An 18,030-nucleotide genomic window follows, 5' to 3' on the forward strand; every position below is an offset into this window, starting at 1 on the left:
ACCAGCCGAGGGCAAGCTGAACTTCATTGCGGCAACCCCTGCATGCCGCGAGGAAGTCCCGGAGTTCTGCGGTGGGGATGAGAGGAGACTCGGTGGGAGGCACGGGGGATTCCACCGCCTCACTGGCGATAGATTCAAGGTCGTCCTCCGTGCCCCACACCGAGTCCCCATCCTCCTCCGGGTCATCACCGCCAGCGACCGACACGGGCACCACACACTGTGGGGCAGACGTCCCGGCCGCCTCAGCTGGTCCCGCCTCCGTCATGATCCCGCCCCCAAGATTGATGATGGAAGAGTCCTCTCTGGGTTCATCTATTGGGCTGGAGCCTATGGGCGCCAGTGGTTCAGGAACCCTCGCCACCACCGTCCCCAGGCCAGTGAGTGACCCAGGGAAGATGGTAGTTCCCGACTCCGGAAATCCAGCCGGACCCGGGACCGGAGGTGGACAGAGGAGGCCATCTCCCGCTCCTCCAGCGCCCACAGGCCCAGCAGATGGGGCAGCAGTTACGTCCAGGTGGGGAGTGGATTTTGGTTGGGAGGGCCAACATTTTGGGGCCTCACCCTCCCCTCCTCTCAGTGCACCCGACCCAGTGGCAGATGGGAAAGCTTCTCCAGGAGCGTCCCCAGGCTCCCCCACCACAAGCAGGGCTCCACTTGCTCCTTCAGCAGGGGCCACATGTACAGGGGTCTCCCCCTCCCCTCAATCCTGAGGAGTAGGGAGGTCATTGAGTCATCGAGTTATACAGCACAGAAACAGGCCCTTTGACCCATTGTGCCTGCGCTGGCCTTACAGCCTTGATGGTAGTGGTGGCGGGGGGAACCTGGGGACCCGAACCAGGAGACATCTCCCCTCCACAGATGGGCCCTGCACCTCAGGCCCCTGTGTTACCACTGTGGAGAGGTGCCTTCTCCCTTTTTCCCACGAGGGCGCAGAGGCTCAGAGACCTCCATGTCATCAGAGGCCTCTGCCTCCGCACCCTCCTTTTGCTCAGTCACCACGGGCCTGAGCCAAGCCCTGGGGCAGGTGGGTTCACCGGGATAGGGCTTTGGGCTGAGCTCAGGCTCAGGTTGTGCCACGGTGTCCAGGGACCTCTCGGTGCTTATTCTTTCTCTGCGTCTTCCTTCCACTCGGGCACCCCCCTCCCCGCCGGAGACCGTGAAAACCACAGCCTCCGGAACCGACTGAGTGGTCTCTGTTGGAGGTGCAGCGGCGCCACCCTGGGCCGCCGAGGTCGAGTTACTGGCCCGGAGGTTGGGCAGCTCTTTTGAACATGCCCCACCCCCTTTGCAGGCATGGCACCGCACCCCATTCCATGTCCAGAAGACACGGTAGACCATTCCCTGGAACTGAACAGCAAAATGGCCTTCCGTGACCTCCTCCGGAGCCAGCTCCATGAATAGCTGGCTGCGGAAGGAGGGGACACATGGCAAAGACTGCCTTCCCAAAGACCGAGCGGGCTGGGGTGATCCCCAACCTCACCTCCCCCAGATGGTGCAGGCGGAGGTGGAGGAGCTCATTGGGAATAAAGGGTGGGATGTTTGATAGAATTACACGCAGTGGCCTCCAGAGGGTCCATTGGCAGGAAAGTCCTGCCCACGGTGATCCCCCTGCTCAGGGCCAGGGCAACCGCCCGCTCGGTCTTCAGGAAAAACATGGCCTTCCCAAACATCTTTGAGGCTGCCACAATGGCCGAGGGCCCAAGAAGCTCGGCCATTGCTTTAACACAAGCTTCAATAGTTGGGTGGGTGTAACCCTTCACCCCTTTGGAGCGGCTGCAGCAGCTGCTGCAGAATAGGAAGGCCCCGCCACCGGGAGGACTATGAAGCTATGGGGCAGAAGAGTCACACCCATTGTTGAATAAAATAGAGTTGAGAGAGAGAGAAAAAAATAATAATAAATTGTCCCACAAATAATTTGCTGGGGGTTATCACAAATGGGAGAGAGGCTGAAGGAGAGGAAAGCCAGGAGGAATCAGTCTCTTTTCAGATGTTACTTCAAGGCAGTCCTTTCACTGGTCTTCCAGTTGGTGTCGGGAGCGGGGATGCGGGGGGTGATGTCTTCACCTGGGACAACTGTAAGCTGCCAGGCACACTTTGCTTCCGGTATCGAGGGAAAACAGAAAGTCTCTTCACCTGGGCAGCTCCAGCTATCCCAGGTTAGGTCGTTGGGGTGGGTAAGAAGCTCCTTTTCAATGCTGTTGAACACAGGGGGTCCCCGTTGAAACAAAACAGCCCCACTCAAGGTCTTCGGGTCTCTTCTCTCCCCTCACCCCAACCCACACAACAATCAATGAAAGAGCTTCACAAAGCCAAATTCACACGAACTGTCAGTTCTTTTGGCTCCTGATTTCCTCTTTTGGAATAAGGATAGATGGAAAAATCTTCCTTTCAATCTCAGTCTTTCTCCTTGCAGCAGTCACACAGCCTCCAGCCTCCAGCCTCCAGCCAGCTGAACCTCATTAACCACTGAGCAATCCTCAATCAGGCAGCAGCCAACCCTGTTTTTTTTTTTTTGTTGAGGCTCTCAACACTCAGACTCCAAAATCAGAGAGCAGCCAACCCTGTGCTGTACCTGTCCTCAGAGTGTTTGATGGGGACAGTGTCGAGGGAGCTTTACCTTATACCTAACTTAATTTTTTCTTCTTTTTTTATCAATATGCTACCATACCCCAACCCATGCTGTACCTGCCCTGGGAGTTTTTGATGGGGACAGTGTAGGGGGGACAATGTAGAGGGAGTTTTACTCCGTATTTAACTGGTGCTGGACCTGTCCTGGGAGTGTTTGATGGGACAGTGAAGAGGGAGCTTTACTCTGTATCTAACCCTTTTTTTTTTATAAGATGGCTTTTATACCCTAGTCCCCTTTTATTTTGCCTGAGGGGGCCTTTATCCCCCATGCCCCCTTTATATACATTTTAAGTAAATAACTTTATTAAAAAACAGATAAGTAAAACAAAACTCAAATTAAAATGCCATTCTTGGCATTGACGATGCACTCCAGTTCCTGAGGTGCCCACCGGTTGCGGAAGGCCTCAAGTGAACTGGCAGATACTGCATTCTCCTTCTCCAAGGACACCTGGGTGCGAACGTAACCGCGGAAGAGGGGCAGGCAATCAGGGAGGACGGACCCCCCCCTGACGGCTCGCAGCCTGGACCTGTGAATTGCCACCTTGGCCAGGCCCAGGAGCAGACCGACGAGGAGATCCTCCTCCACACCGGGTGCCCAAAGATCAGGAGTGTGGGACTGAAGTGCAGCCAAAACGTGAGGAGCTGCCCCTTTAAATACTCAAAGATGGACTGAAACCGCAAACATTCCATGTGAACATGGAACACGGACTCTTCCAGGCCACAGAAATTACAGGCGGCCCTGGGAGTCCGTGAACCTACTATTACACAGGACTGCCCTGCGCACCACCCTCCGGCCCAGGTCCCCGATGTAAAAGGGGGAGGACTCCCGCGTAGAGATGTCTACTGGGGTTTCCCCTCGCCACCAGATGGCAACACGGACCGAAACACCGTGTCCGGGCGGCAGAAGAGGTCGAGGAAGGGGAGAGTGTGCAGGAGCAGCCCGTACAGGAAACCCCTCTTCGTGGTGGGGAATGGCACGGAGGGCATTTCCTAGAGGCGGCTCGGGTTGTGCGGGACCAGCTCCCAAGGAGGGTTCCGGGGCCTGGGTCCGATGAGCAGTTCCAGCCGAGCTGGGGTCAGCTCGACCGGGAGCGCTCCACACTCCCCGGTCCCCTCGTCACCCGCAGTGAGGGGCGTCATGGGGGCTTCGGCTACTCCTCCGCCTGTCAGTCTGTCCCCAGAGCCAGACAGCTGAGGTGTTCTCCTGTGCCAGCGGGGGAGCGCGCTGACTGGAGGTGACCATGTTCCAAACTCTGAATAGATCCCGGTAAAAGACAGGCAACTCCCTCAGAGAGGCGCAGCTAACGGACTCCGCCAGGAGCTGCGTGTCGTCTTGAAGACAGTGCCCCGGCGGAAAAAACACATCGCCAGCGCACACCATCTGGGAAGACACTCGACGTACAGGTATCTCTGCAGGGTCCGAAGGTGGAGAATCGCAGCCTGGGTGTGGACGCACACCAGCGACTGGCCGCCCTCCTCGAACGGGAGACTCAGGACCACGGCAGAGACCCAGTGTTTCCTCTTGCCCCAGAAGAAATCGACAAGCTTCTTCTGGATCGTGGTGGCAAATGCAGGGGGAAGGGCCAAAGTGACCAACCGGTACCACAGCATGGAGGCCACCAGTTGGTTTATGACCAGCGCTCGGCCCCTGTAGGAAAGCACTCGGAGCTGTGCTATCCAGCGCCCTAGCCGAATGGTGACCTTTGCCTCCAACTCCTGCCAGTTTGGCGGCCAGGCTTCCTCAGCGGGGCTAAGGTGGACTCCCAGATAGAGGAGGTGCGTGGTGCTCCACGCAAAAGGTGTAAACTGCTCCGGCAGGAAGTCCACCCACCACTGACCCACCAGGAGACCGGAACATTTCTGCCAAATAATCCTTGTGGAGGATGTGGCAGAAAAGGTCTGCTGGCAGTCGCGCATCCTCCGCAAGTCAACGGGATCTGTGACTGCGAGGAGCATGTCATTAGCGTAAGCTGAGAGGACAACCCGCATGCCCAGCCTGCGCAGAGCCATTCCCGTCAACCTCCTGCGAAGCAGGCACAGGAACAGCTCCACGCATCCCTGACGCACTCCTCTCCCAAAGTGAAGGGGGGCAATCAACAACCTGTTATCTTTGACCAGACACTCTGCGGCGGTGTACAAAAGTCGGACCCGGGCCACAAAATGCAGCCCAAGTCCGAATGCGTGCAGAGTCCCGAATAGATATCCGTGATCCACCCTGTCGAACGCCTTCTCCTGATCGAGGTAGAGAAAGGCGACCGACTGACCAGTCCTCTGGGAAAGATGGATCAAGTCCCGGACCAGGTGGATGTTGTCCTGGATGGACCGGCCCGGGACCGTGTCGGACTGGTCGGGGTGGATCATGTGGGCAGCACAGAGCCCAGGTGGGTAGCCATAGCCCGGGAAAAGATCTTATAATCCATGCTGAGGAGGGAGACCGGACGCCAGTTTTTAAGCAGACGGAGATTGCCTCTCTTCAGCAGCAGGATGATGACCGCCTTGCGCCATGAGAGGGGCATCTCCCCGGACGCCAGGCTTTCCCCCAGCACACGCGCGTAATCGTCCCCCAGGACGTCCCAGAACGCCCTGAGGCACTCCATGGTCAGCCCATCCAGCCCCGGGAATTTGCCCCTTGAGAGCTGGTGGAGGGCGCCGGTCAGATCCGCCAACGTAAGCGGAGCCTCCAATCCTTCGGTACCCTCCGGGTTGATCTTAAGCAGGTCCTCCCACAAAACTTTGTGCATATCCTCGCTGGACGGATCTGGAGAGAACAATGCACTGTAATAGGTACAGACCAAAAGGCCCATTCCATCCGGATCCGTGAAGGAGTATCCATCGTCAGCCAGCAGCTCAATGAGCTGCTTACGGACCCCCCGCCATTTTTCCAGTGACGAGAAGAAGGGTGAGGCGCAGTCCAAATCTTCTAGGATCTGGATCCGCAACCTCACGCATGCGCCTTGTGACCCTATGAGCTGCAGGTCCCTCAGCGCGCCCTTCTTCTCTTTGTACGCCTACCACAGGGCCGGGTCCATAATGGCATGACCGAGGCGGGACTCCAAGTCGAGCACCTCCCTCTCCAGGCAGCTAATCTTGGCTTCCTGCCCCTTGGTCAACCCCTTTGCCTATGCCTGACAGAAGACACGGATGTGAGTCTTGCCCACATCCCACCATGGCCTCAATGAGGGGAAGCCTCCTGCTGCCTTCTCCAGTTGGCCCAGAATCGACGGAATGAGCCCCGGAATCGCTTGTTCTCCAGCAGCCGGTTGTTAAAGTGCCAGTACGCAGACCCTGCTTGCATGGAGGCCACCGAGACGTGGGAGACATACGTCTGCAAAATGTAGAGGCAGTCGATTCGGGACCTTCCTCCTCTTGACCGCCACAAATCGGGATGGGGATTCCGCCAGACGTCCACCTAGCTTGGCCACGCTGGGGAACGGAGAGATCCCTCACCTCAAGGGTACAGTTAAATTCCCCCCCGAGGATGATGCACTCGCTGCTATCGATAGAGCTCAAGAGAGCGGACACTCCTTCAAAGAAACACGCTTGCAACGCGCCGGGCCTGGGCGCGTACACGTTCACAAAGTGGAGCGGCACGCTACCCAGGCGAACGGCGAGGTGGAGCAAGCGGCCCGGCACGAGTTCCTGGACGCTCAAGATCTCCGGCTGAAAAGTCGGGGCCAACAAGATAGCCACCCCACTAGAAATAGGGGTGAGGCGACTCATGTAGACCCCAGACTGCGACTCCAGGAGCCAGGTGGCTTCCTCTCCCGGAACGGTGTGGGTTTCCTGCAGAAAGCTCATCGCGTATCTCCCTTCCCTGAGGACTGAGAGATTGTCTGCGGTGAGCCCCTCTGCTGCCGTTGATGTTGAGGCTGGCTATGGTTATCTTCATGTCAAAGGTACTTAGAAACCCGTCACCAACACCTCACTGTGAGGAGGGAGCAGAAGTGCACCTGGCCTTCCACTCCCCCAGCAACCTATTGAGGAACACATTAAAACGGTGCCTCTCAACCAGTTTCACGCCCGCGCCCTTCCCCACTTTCTTGAGGGTGGCACGGATGGACCGGATGATCAGCGCCAAACTCGACCACCGGCCGAGGGCCAGCTGAACTTTATTGCGGCAACCCCTGCATGCTGCAAGGAAGTCCGGAGTTCTGTGGTGGGAATGAGAGGAGACTCGGTGGGAGGCATGAGGGAGTCCACTGCCTCACTGGCAATGGATTCAAGGTCGGCCTCCATGCCCCACATCAAGTCCCCATCCTCCTCCGGGTCGGCACCGCCAGCGGCCAACACACCCATCATACACTGTGGGGCAGATGTCCTGGCCGTGCCAGCTGGTCCCACCCTCCGTCACGATCCCACCACCAGGATGGATGGTGGAGGAGGCCTATTCGCGTTCATCTATTGGGCTGGAGCCCCCTCCACCTCCATTCCCAGGCCAGTGAGCTTCCCAGGGGAGATGGAAGTACCCGACTCCGGAAATCAAGCCAGAGCCGAGACTGAAGGCGGAGAGAGGAGGCCATCTCCCGCCCCACCAGCACCCACAGGCCCAGCAGACGGGGCAGCATTTTCAACCATAACTGGATGGGGTATGTCCTGGTTGGGAGTGGATTTGGCTGGGAGGGCTATGCCCTCCTTTCCGCTCAGGACACCTGTCAGGCGGAGGGGTTTCGGACGGAGGGCTGCATTACGATTTCTGCTCGGCCTGGGGGGCCGGTGAGCAAATTTCGAAAGACAAAGGCATTAAAAAATTATCTTACTAATAACAACAACAACAAATGTGCATTTTTGTGAAGACACTTTAAATACAAAGACTAATTTATTAACTTACTTTCTCGTCATGATATTGAAAACTGATTTAGTGACATTGTTTTTGGTTGCAGAGTATTCCGGATAGATGTCCGCCTTTCAGGAGGGACCTTGATCTCTCTCCCCACTCTTGTATGTGTTTTTTTTATTTGTTTGTGGGATGTGGGTGGCGTTAGCTAGGCCAGCATTTATTGCCCATCCCTAATTGCCCTTGAACTGAGTGGCTTCCTAGACCACTTCAGAGGACAGTTACAAATCAACCACATTGCTGTGGTTCTGGAGTCACATGTAGGCCAGACCAGGTAAGGACAGCAGATTTCCTTCCCGAAAGTACATTAGTGAACCAGATGTGTTTTTAACAATAACTGACAATGATTTCACGGTCACCATTAGATTAGTTTAATTCCAGATTTATTAATTGAATTCAAATTTCACCATCTGCCGTGGTGGGATTTGAACCCATTACCCCAGAGCACTAGCCTGGGCCTCTAGATTACTAGTCCAGTGACATTACCACTATGCCACTGCCTCCCTTGTGCAGCACGTTCTCTCTTCCCTCCCCCAAACCCTCTCGGACTAGGGGAGACAGATTGAAAGTTTTGTGCAAAAGATGCAGGGGGAATATAAGGAAGTAATTTTTTCACGCAGTGGGTGGTAATGACCTGGAACTCGCTGCCCACAAGGCTGATCAATGACTTCACGAGGAAGTTGGATGGCCACCTGAGAGAAATAGACTTGCAGGGCTACGGGGATCAAGACAGGGATTGGGACAGAGTGCAGAGCTCCGTGGACAGCAGGCACGGGCTCAATGGACAGAATGGCCTCCTTCTGTGCCGTAAGTAAATGACTCTTTGACTCTCTCTCTCACTTCTCTGTCTCCCCCCATCTCTGTCTGTCTCTCTCTGTCTTCCTCTCCCCCCTCTCTGTCTCCTTCACTCTTTCCCCTCTCTCACTGCCTCCCTCTCCAACACCCCCTCTCTCTGTCCCTCTCCACCCCCGTGTCTCCAGTGTTCCCCGCTGCCCGCTCAGTGTTCCCCACTATCTCTGCCCCTCTCTCTTTTTGTCCCCCCTTTCTCTGCCCTCCCTCTCTCTCTCTGTTCCCCTTTTTCTCTCTCTCTCTGTTTCCCCCCTTCCTCTGTCTCTCCCCTCTCTCTCCCACTCTCCCCCCTCTCCCTCTGTCTCTCTCCCTCTCTCTCTCTTCCTCTCTCTCTCTTCCTCTCCCTCACACAGTTGCGGAGAGTGGAACACTCAGCAGATAGTTGGTCAGTTCATTTTAAGACCGCTGCCAGTTTCACAGCTGACAGCTGCTAACATCGGGAACAGCCATTTCCCAACAGACTCAGGGTTTTCCGTTGACTTTTTAAGAAAAAAGTCAAAATCTGCCGGAAAACCCTGAGTCTGTTGGGAAATGGCTGTTCCCGATGTTAGCAGCTGTCAGCTGTGAAACTGACAGTGCAACAGTTTAAAAGCCGGTCTGACAAAGGGAAATTTCTCATCTCCAGTCACGGTGAGGATGAATAACGGCCCTGGGAACAGTTTACATCCATGGGCTGGATGGAAATGTTTGGTGGGCTGTATGTTGGACAACCCTGATGTAGAGGGAGCTTTACTCTGTATCTAACCCTGTGCTGCACCTGTCCTGAGAGTGTTTAATCGGAACAGTGTAGAGGGATCTTTACTCTGCATTGAACTCGTGCTGTCCCTGCCTTCGGAGTGTTTGAGGACGACACTGGATGCCACAAACAGTCAAGTTTTACCTCACCCTGTTCCAATGTTCTGAATCGTGACAATCAAAGAGCTCCAGGTGCCCTTCCATGTTATAAACATTGCAATGGTATTCAAAGGTTTAAAGAGCTTTTGTTTGAATAAATAAAGCTTAATATTAATATTTACCTTTTCTGACCGACTCCTTTTACTAATCTAATCTCCGTACAGATTAACTCGCGGTGGATTGAAGCACACACAGTGTATGCGACAGAAGAATCATCGTCGTCAAGGCAACCATCAGGAAGTATAACCTATTAATCCCCTCCAACCAGATTCTGCCTCGCACAAAAGCCCAGGTCATGATGGAAACAAGCAGAGAGAGAGAACGAGAGAATGAGACAAAGACAGAGAGCGATAGAGAGAGAGGGTGAGACGCAGATAGATAAGACAGATCCACTGGGAAAGGCAAATAAACTGAGTTCAGGTTGTCTTCGCAGTTCCTAGGCCTCACAGGACAGCCTATCAGACTGCAGCTCATCCAAACAACTGGTGCCCACATCTTTTTTTTATTCTTTCATGGGATGTGGGTATCACTGGCAAGGCCAGCATTTGTTGCCCATCCCTAATTGCCCTTGAACTGAGTGGCTTGCTGGCCATTTCCGAGGGCATTTAAGAGTCAACCACAGTGCTTAGGGTCTGGAGCCACGTGTAGGCCAAACCAGGTAAGGACAGCAGATTTCCTTCCCTAAAGGACATTAACGAACCAGATGGGTTTTATGACAATCGATGATAGTTTCATGGCACCATTACTGAGACGAGCCTTCAATTCCAGATTTTTTGTAAATTGAACTTAATAATCAATTGAATTTAAATTCCACCAGCTGTGTCCACAGGGCATGGCCCTGGGCCTCTGGATTACTAGTTTAGTGACATAACCACTACACCACTGTCTCCTCCAGTAACTCAACCAACTCCGGTTCACCCATCACTGGTGTGCCGTTGCCCTACATTGGCTTTTGGTTTGGCAACATTTCGATTTTAAAATTCTCATCCTTGTTTTCAAATCCCTCCGTGGCCTCTCCCCTCCCTATCTCTGTAACCTCCTCCATGGCCTCTCCCCTCCCTATCTCTGTAACCTCCTCCGTGGCCTCTCCCCTCCTTATCTCTGTAATCTCCTCCGTGGCCTCTCCCCTCCCTATCTCTGTAATCTCCTCCGTGGCCTCTCCCCTCCCTATCTCTGTAACCTCCTCCATGGCCTCTCCCCTCCCTATCTCTGTAACCTCCTCCATGGCCTCTCCCCTCCCTATCTCTGTAACCTCCTCCATGGCCTCTCCCCTCCCTATCTCTGTAACCTCCTCCATGGCCTCTCCCCTCCCTATCTCTGTAACCTCCTCCATGGCCTCTCCCCTCCCTATCTCTGTAATCTCCTCCATGGCCTCTCCCCTCCCTATCTCTGTAACCTCCTCCATGGCCTCTCCCCTCCCTATCTCTGTAACCTCCTCCATGGCCTCGCCCCTCCCTATCTCTGTAACCTCCTCCATGGCCTCTCCCCTCCCTATCTCTGTAACCTCCTCCATGGCCTCTCCCCTCCCTATCTCTGTAACCTCCTCCATGGCCTCTCCCCTCCCTATCTCTGTAATCTCCTCCATGGCCTCTCCCCTCCCTATCTCTGTAACCTCCTCCATGGCCTCTCCCCTCCCTATCTCTGTAACCTCCTCCATGGCCTCTCCCCTCCCTATCTCTGTAACCTCCTCCATGGCCTCTCCCCTCCCTATCTCTGTAATCTCCTCCATGGCCTCTCCCCTCCCTATCTCTGTAATCTCCTCCATGGCCTCTCCCCTCCCTATCTCTGTAACCTCCTCCGTGGCCTCTCCCCTCCCTTTCTCTGTATCCTCCAACTCCACAACCCTCCGAGATATCAGCACTCCTGCAATTCTGGCCTTCATTTTATCTCCACCGTTGGTGGCCATATCTTCTGCTGCCTAGGCCCTGAGCTCTGCAACTCCCTCCCTTAAACGCTCCGCCTCTGTACCTCACCATCCTCCTTTCAGATACTTCTTAAAACCAAGGTTTTGGTCGCCTGTCCTAATATCTTCTTAAGTGGCTCGGTGTCCAATTTGTTGATGACACTCCCGTGAAGCCTCGTGGGATGTTTTACGATGGAACAGGCGCTAGATAAATGGCAGCTGTTGTTGGTATTGGTGGTGTAGAGCCTACTCTATCCCAACTCAGATGTGGCTGTGAGAATGTTCATTGCGCTGAGGACAAACCCTGTGATGTACAAGTCAGCAATCCGATGGAATACTCTCCACTTGCCCAGATTAGTGCAGCTCCAACAACACTCAAGAAGCTCGACATCATCCAGGACAAAGTAGCCCACTTGATTGACACACCATCCACCACCTTCAACATTCACTCCCTCCACCACCAACGCACAGTGTCAGCAGTGTGTACCACCTACAAGATGCACTGCTGCAACGCACCAAGGCTCCTTCGATAGCACCTTCCAAACCTGTGACCTCAACCACCGAGAAGGACAAGGGCAGCAGATGCATAGGAACACCACCACCTGCAAGTTCCTCTCCAAGCCACACACCATCCTGACTTGGAACTATATCACCGTTCCTTCACTGTCGCTGAGTAAAAATCCTGGAACTCCCTTCCTAACAGCACTGTGGGTGTACCTATACCCCAAGGACTGCAGCAGTTCAAGAAGGCAGCTCACCACCACCTTCCCAAGGACAATAGGGATGGGTAACAAGAACACAAGAAATAGGAGCAGGAGTCCATTTCAGGTCCATTGTTCCCTGAAGGTGGCAACGCAGGTCAATAGAGTGGTCAAGAAGGCATACGGCATGATTTCCTTCATCGGACGGGGTATTGAGTACAAGAGTTGGCAGGTCATGTTACAGTTGTATAGGACTTTGGTTCGGCCACATTTGGAATACTGCGTGCAGTTCTGGTCGCCACATTACCAAAAGGATGTGGATGCTTTGGAGAGGGTGCAGAGGAGGTTCACCAGGATGTTGCCTGGTATGGAGGGCGCTAGCTATGAAGAGAGGTTGAGTAGATTAGGATTATTTTCATTAGAAAGACGGAGGTTGAGGGGGGACCTGATTGAGGTGTACAAAATCATGATAGATATAGACAGGGTGGATAGCAAGAGGCTTTTTCCCCAGAGTGGGGGATTCAATTACAAGGGGACACGAGTTCAAAGTGAAAGGGGAAAAGTTTAGGGGGTATATGCGTGGAAGGTTCTTTACGCAGAGGGTGGTGGGTGCATGGAACGCATTGCCAGCGGAGGTGGTAGACGCGGGCACGATAGCGTCTTTTAAGATGTATCTAGACAGATACATGAATGGGCAGGAAGTAAAGAGATACAGACCCTTAGAAAATAGGCGACAGGTTTAGATAGAGGATTTGGATCGGCGTAGGCTTGGAGGGCCGAAGGGCCTGTTCCTGTGCTGTAATTTTCTTTGTTCTTTTTGTTCTTTGAGTAGACCAGCCAGCCCTTTGAGTCTGCTCCGCCATTAAAAACAATCATGGCTGACCTTAGGATTCAACTCCACTTTCCCGCCCACTCGCCATATCCCTTGATTCCCCGAAAGAAGAAAAATCTATCTATCCCAGCCTTAAATGTATTCAACAATGAAGAATCCACAACCATCTGGGGTAGAGAATTCCAAAGATTCACAACCCTTTGAGTGAAGTGATTTCTCCTCATTTCAGTCCGAAATGATCGCCTCTGAAGACCCCATCTCTGAATCTAAGCTAGTTTCCCCCTTTCAGGAACTCTTTCGTATGACGAGAGGGAGAGCCTTCTCCTGGTCCTGTCCCTCTGCAGATTGTGGATTCTTCACGTAGAGGCATTACCTTGGAACTCGAATCGCACATGGAGCTGAAACATCCAAGCAGTTATTGGCCGCTGTGTCAGAGCAGCTGGGATCTTAGCCAACACCCCTGCGCTCGTTAACCTACTTTAGGTCCTGGTCCATCAACGCCTCGAATTTAAAATTTGCATCCTTGTTTTCTCCTCTCCCTATCTCTGGAATTTCCTCCAGCCCAATAAGCCTCAAAGATATCTGCGCTCCTCCAATTCTGGTCTCTTGATCATCCCTGATTTTAATCACTCCACCATTGGCGGTCATGCATTCAGCTGCCTCGGGCCCAAGCTCTGGAATTCCCTCCCTACACCTCTCCGCCTCTCTACCTTGCTTTCCTCCTTTAATGTGCTGCTTAATACTTAACTCTTTAAACAACTTTTAGTTGCCTGTTCGACTGTCCCTTTCTTTAGCTTGGTGTCAATCTTTGACTGATGACACGCCTGTGAAGCGCCTTATTTTACTACGTTAAAGGCACAGCACCAATATAGGCAGCTGTAGCTTAGTGGGTAACACTTTTTGCCTCTTTGTCAAAAGATTGTGGGTTCAAATCCTTCTCAAGGAACCTGAGTGTAAAATCTAGGCTGGCACTTCAGTGCAGTATTGAGGAAGTGCTGCAGTTCAGAGGTGCCATCTTTTGGATGAGATGTTAAATCGAGGCCCTGTCTCCTCTCTCAGGCGAATACAAGAGCTGTTTCGGCACTATTTGCTCAATAATGTCACTGACAAACAGATAATCTGGTCATTATCACATTGCTGTTTGTGGGAGCTTGCTGTGACGTCTGCAAACGCGACATGAAATCCTGTGACATTGATCACAAGTCGTGGGAGTCAGTTGCCAGCGTTCGCCAGAGCTGGCGGGCAGTCATAAAGACGGGGCTAAAATGTGGCGAGTCGAAGAGACTTAGTAGTTGGCAGGAAAAAAGACAGAGGCGCAAGGGGAGAGCCAACTGCGTAACAGCCCCGACAAACAAATTTCTCTGCAGCACCTGTGTAGTCTGTCATTCTAGAATTGGCCTTTATAGCCACTCCAGGCACTGCTCCACAAACCACTGACCACCTCCAGGCGCTTACCCATTGTCTATCGAGACAAGGAGGCCCAAAGAAGCTGTGCACAAATTGGCTGCTGTGTTTCCTACGTTACAATAGTGACTACACTTCAAAAAAAAAACCTGATTGGCTATAAAGTGCTTTGGGATGTTCTCATTGTGAAAGGTGCGATAGAAATAAATTCAATTTTCTTTCTTGTTAATTCCTTTGAAGACTGGACTGTTAATCAAACAAGATTGAAGGAGGGAAAGTTTTCACACTTACATATACCCGGCTGCTTCCGCACCAGACAGGCGAGCGTTCACAGACATGAAACTACACCGAAGATACATTCATAATTAGATCAGTCAATTAAAAATCAGCCAGGTGCAGAAAACTGCTGTTTGGAACAGCATCCTTAACTCTACACAGCTCTACACAGCTCTTCAAAGCAACCTCATTACGTTAATTCAAGATGTAGTGTCTGGCTTTCTTTGAAGGAGGAGGTAAAAATAAACGCTATTGATGAGAGCTGGTGATTAGATGAAAATAAACGAGCATGAGTGTTACAAACAGTACTAAGCAGAGATGGTAAACAACAAGTGGGTGTATTGATGGGGTATCGAGTCATATAAAGCCCCGAACCTCCAGTCAAATGGAGCAAAAGCAGAAGAGTTGTGGGGGGCAGGGGCAGGGATGGGGGGGAAAAGGTGTTTGGAAATGTGGCGACAGAGATGTATTTCAAGGAGGCTTTTGAAGGAGGGGAGGGAGTGAGGGACAGGAATGTGGGCTGGGTTATGAAAGATGACAAGACTCTCCTGCTAACAGTGGAGCAGAGGGAAGTAGCGATGTGATGCAGAATCAGAAGACTGAAGTGCACAGAGTATTTATAGAGCACCTTTCACAAACTTCTCAAAATAGTGGCCGTGGGATCTTTGAGAGGGCAGACGAGGCCTCGGTTTAGTGCCTCATCAGAACAATGGGGGGGGGGGGGGGAAAGAGAGATGGGGAGAGAGACAGAGTAAGAAAGATAGAGGGAGGAGGGGAGACTGAGGGAGGAGGGGGAGAGAAAGAGGGAGAGGTGGCAGAGAGGGGAGAGAGAGAATGAGGAGGGAAGTGCTGCTCGGATGCACAGAGTGTGAAGTAGGGAGTTTGGCAAGAAGGGGAACTATAAATTAATTAAGATAAATAAATTTAATTTAATTAACACAATAAAGATGCATGACAAGTGATGTGTCATGGCTGCAATATGTAGCAGCTCCTGGATGCCACGGCAAACCATGGCAACCACGTCTGTAGTAAGTGTCTGCGGCTTGAGGAGCTTCGGCTCAGAGTTATTGAGCTGGAGGCCGAGCTGAGACACTGCGATTCATCAGGGAGGGGAAATGTTACCTGGCCACTTTGTTCCAGAAGACAGTCACACCCCTTAGCTTAGGGTAGTCTGTTTTGGTCAGTGGTCAGGGACAGGAGGGTGTGACTGCGAGTCAGACAGGGGATCGAGAAGATGGGAGTGGAGGAGCCTCACCCCTTGCAATTGAGCAACAAGTTCGAGGTACTTGCAGCTTTTATGGACAAGAGAGAGGGCTGTAGTGTGGATGAGCAGACTGATGGCACCATGGTACAAGAAGCTGTTTAAGTTGGGGGAGCTAAAAGGAAAGTAGTGGTAATAGGGGACAGTATAGTGAGGGGGATTGACACTGATCTCTGCAGCAAAGAGCGAGAATCCAGAAGGCTGTGTTGCCTGCCCGGTGCCAGGGTTCAGGACATCTGCTCAGGGCTGGAGAGGAACTTACAGTGGGAGGGGGAGGATCCAGTCGTCGTGGTCATGTAGGTACCAATGACATAGGCAGGACAAGGAAAGAGGTTCTGCATAGTCAGTATGAGGAACTGGGCACAAAATTAAGAAGGAGAACCCCAAAGGTAAAAATCTCTGGATTATTACCTGAGCCACGTGCAAATCAGAGCAGGGCAAATAAGATTAGAGAAATGAATGCGTGGCTCAAAGACTGGTGTGGTAGAAGTAGGTTCCGGTTCGTGGGGCACTGACACCAGTACTGGGGAAAGTGGGGCTGTACCGTTGGGACGGTCTACACCTGAACCGTGCTGGGACCAGTGTTCTAGTGAGCCACATAACCAGGGAAGTAGAGAGGGTTTTAAACTAAATCATGAGGGCAAGGGATCAAATTTGGGAAGATGTGGTAAATTAAAGAGTAGTGACAAGGCAAGAGGGAAAGGTAGTAATATGGGAAATGATAAACAGACCGTGACAGGAAGGCAAGTACGGGCTAGTTGGGTACGACCTGTACCTTGCCCGTTGCAAACAGCAGAAGGGACATACTGTTTGATACGATCCGCCAGTCTTTGGGACGTACGGCCGAAATACCTCGCATCACACTGGCATTGAAATTCATATATCACATTACTCATTTGTGTGATAGGCAGGAGGTCTTTTGGCTTGATGGCAGCATCCTGTTCGTGGCGAACACCACACGTGTTATACAAAATGTCTCTATTTTCAGCAATACAAAAGGACAAAATTAAAGGCTCTGTGTCCGAATGCATGTAGCACTCGAAACAAAACGAAAGAACTGAGAGCGCAAATAAAAATAAATAAGTATGATCTGATAGCCATTACAGAGACATGTCTGCGGGACGACATAGATTGGGACATGGATATTGAAGGGTACGTGGCATTTAGGAAGGACAGGAAGCTAGGAAAAGGTGGAGAGGTGGCTCTGTTAATTAATGATGGTATTAACACAATAGAGAGGAATGATTTATGTTCAGGAAACCAGGATGTAGAAACGGTTTGGGTCGAGATGAGAAATGATAAAGACAAGAAGTCACTTGTGGGATGGGTGTATAGGGCCCCATATGGTAAGATGGGTTACGAAGGAAGAAATAATACGTGCCTGTCAGAAAGGTACGGCGATAATCATGAGGGATTTTTAATAAAGACTGGAAAAATCAGATGGGCAAAGATAGCTTAGATGAGGAGTTCATAGAATGTTTTTGGGAAGGTTTCTTAGAACAGCACAGTCTGGAGCCAACCAGAGAGCAGGCTGTAGTAGACCTGGTATTGTGCAACAAGATAGGAGTAATTAATGATCTCATAGTGAAGGCACCCTTAGGCAGCAGCGATCATAATATCATTGAATTTTACATTCAGTTTGAGGGAGAGAAGAATGGGTCTAAGACCAGTATTTTAAACTTAAATAAGGGCAATTATGAGGGCATGAAAGCAGAGCTAGCTAAAGTGAACTGTCAAAGTAGGTTAAGGGATAGGTCAATAGAGATGCAGTGGCAGACATTTAAGGGGATATTTCAGAATGCACAGAATAGATACATTCCAACAGGAAAGAAAAATTCCAAAGAGAGGACCCACCATCCGTGGTTAACTAAAAAAGTTAAAGATAGTATCAAACTTAAAGGAAAAGCATATAAACTGTGCAAAGATAGGTGGCAGGTTAGAAGATTGGACAGTATATAAAAATCAGCAAAGAATGACTAAAAGCTTAATAAGGAGGGAAAAACTAGAGTATGAGAGAAAGCTAGCTAGAAATATAAAAACAGATAGTAAGAGTTTCTACAGATATTCAAAAAATAAAAGAGTTAACAAAGTGAGCATGGGTCCTATAGAAAGTGAATCTGGGGAATTAATAAGGGAAATAAATAAGGGGAATAAGGAGATGGCAGATGAATTGAACAGGCATTTTGCATCAGTCTTCACTATAGAGGATACAAGTACCATCCCAGTATTAGCTGTAAGTCAGGAAATGGAAGGGAGGGAGGAATTCAAAAAAATTACAATCCCCAGGGAAGTGGTACTGAACAAATTGTTGGAGCTGTGGGCTGACAAGTACCCGGGTCCTGATGGACTTCATCCTAGGGTCTTAAAAGAAGTGACTAGTGAAATAGTTGATGTGTTGGAGTTAATTTTCCAAAACTCCCTCGATTCGGGGAAGGTTCCATTGGATTG

General features: G+C 51.5%; 1 protein-coding gene across 3 annotated transcripts in view; it reads right to left on the reverse strand.

The window, feature by feature from the left end:
- LOC137368904 (serine/threonine-protein kinase NIM1-like) overlaps window positions 1-18,030 on the reverse strand; it is a 105,124-nt gene that overhangs the window by 68,771 nt on the left and 18,323 nt on the right. Inside the window, exon 1 of one of the 3 annotated variants that reach the window (XM_068029182.1) lies at window positions 9,328-9,391. The exons of the other annotated variants lie outside the window; for them this stretch is intronic. The gene's annotated coding sequence lies outside the window, so the exon portion shown is untranslated. Of the gene's footprint in view, window positions 1-9,327; window positions 9,392-18,030 lie in introns of those variants that run through there. 3 annotated transcript variants of the gene reach the window in all.

Source organism: Heterodontus francisci, chromosome 4 (genome assembly GCF_036365525.1).
Source record: "Heterodontus francisci isolate sHetFra1 chromosome 4, sHetFra1.hap1, whole genome shotgun sequence".
NCBI lineage: Eukaryota > Metazoa > Chordata > Chondrichthyes > Heterodontiformes > Heterodontidae > Heterodontus > Heterodontus francisci.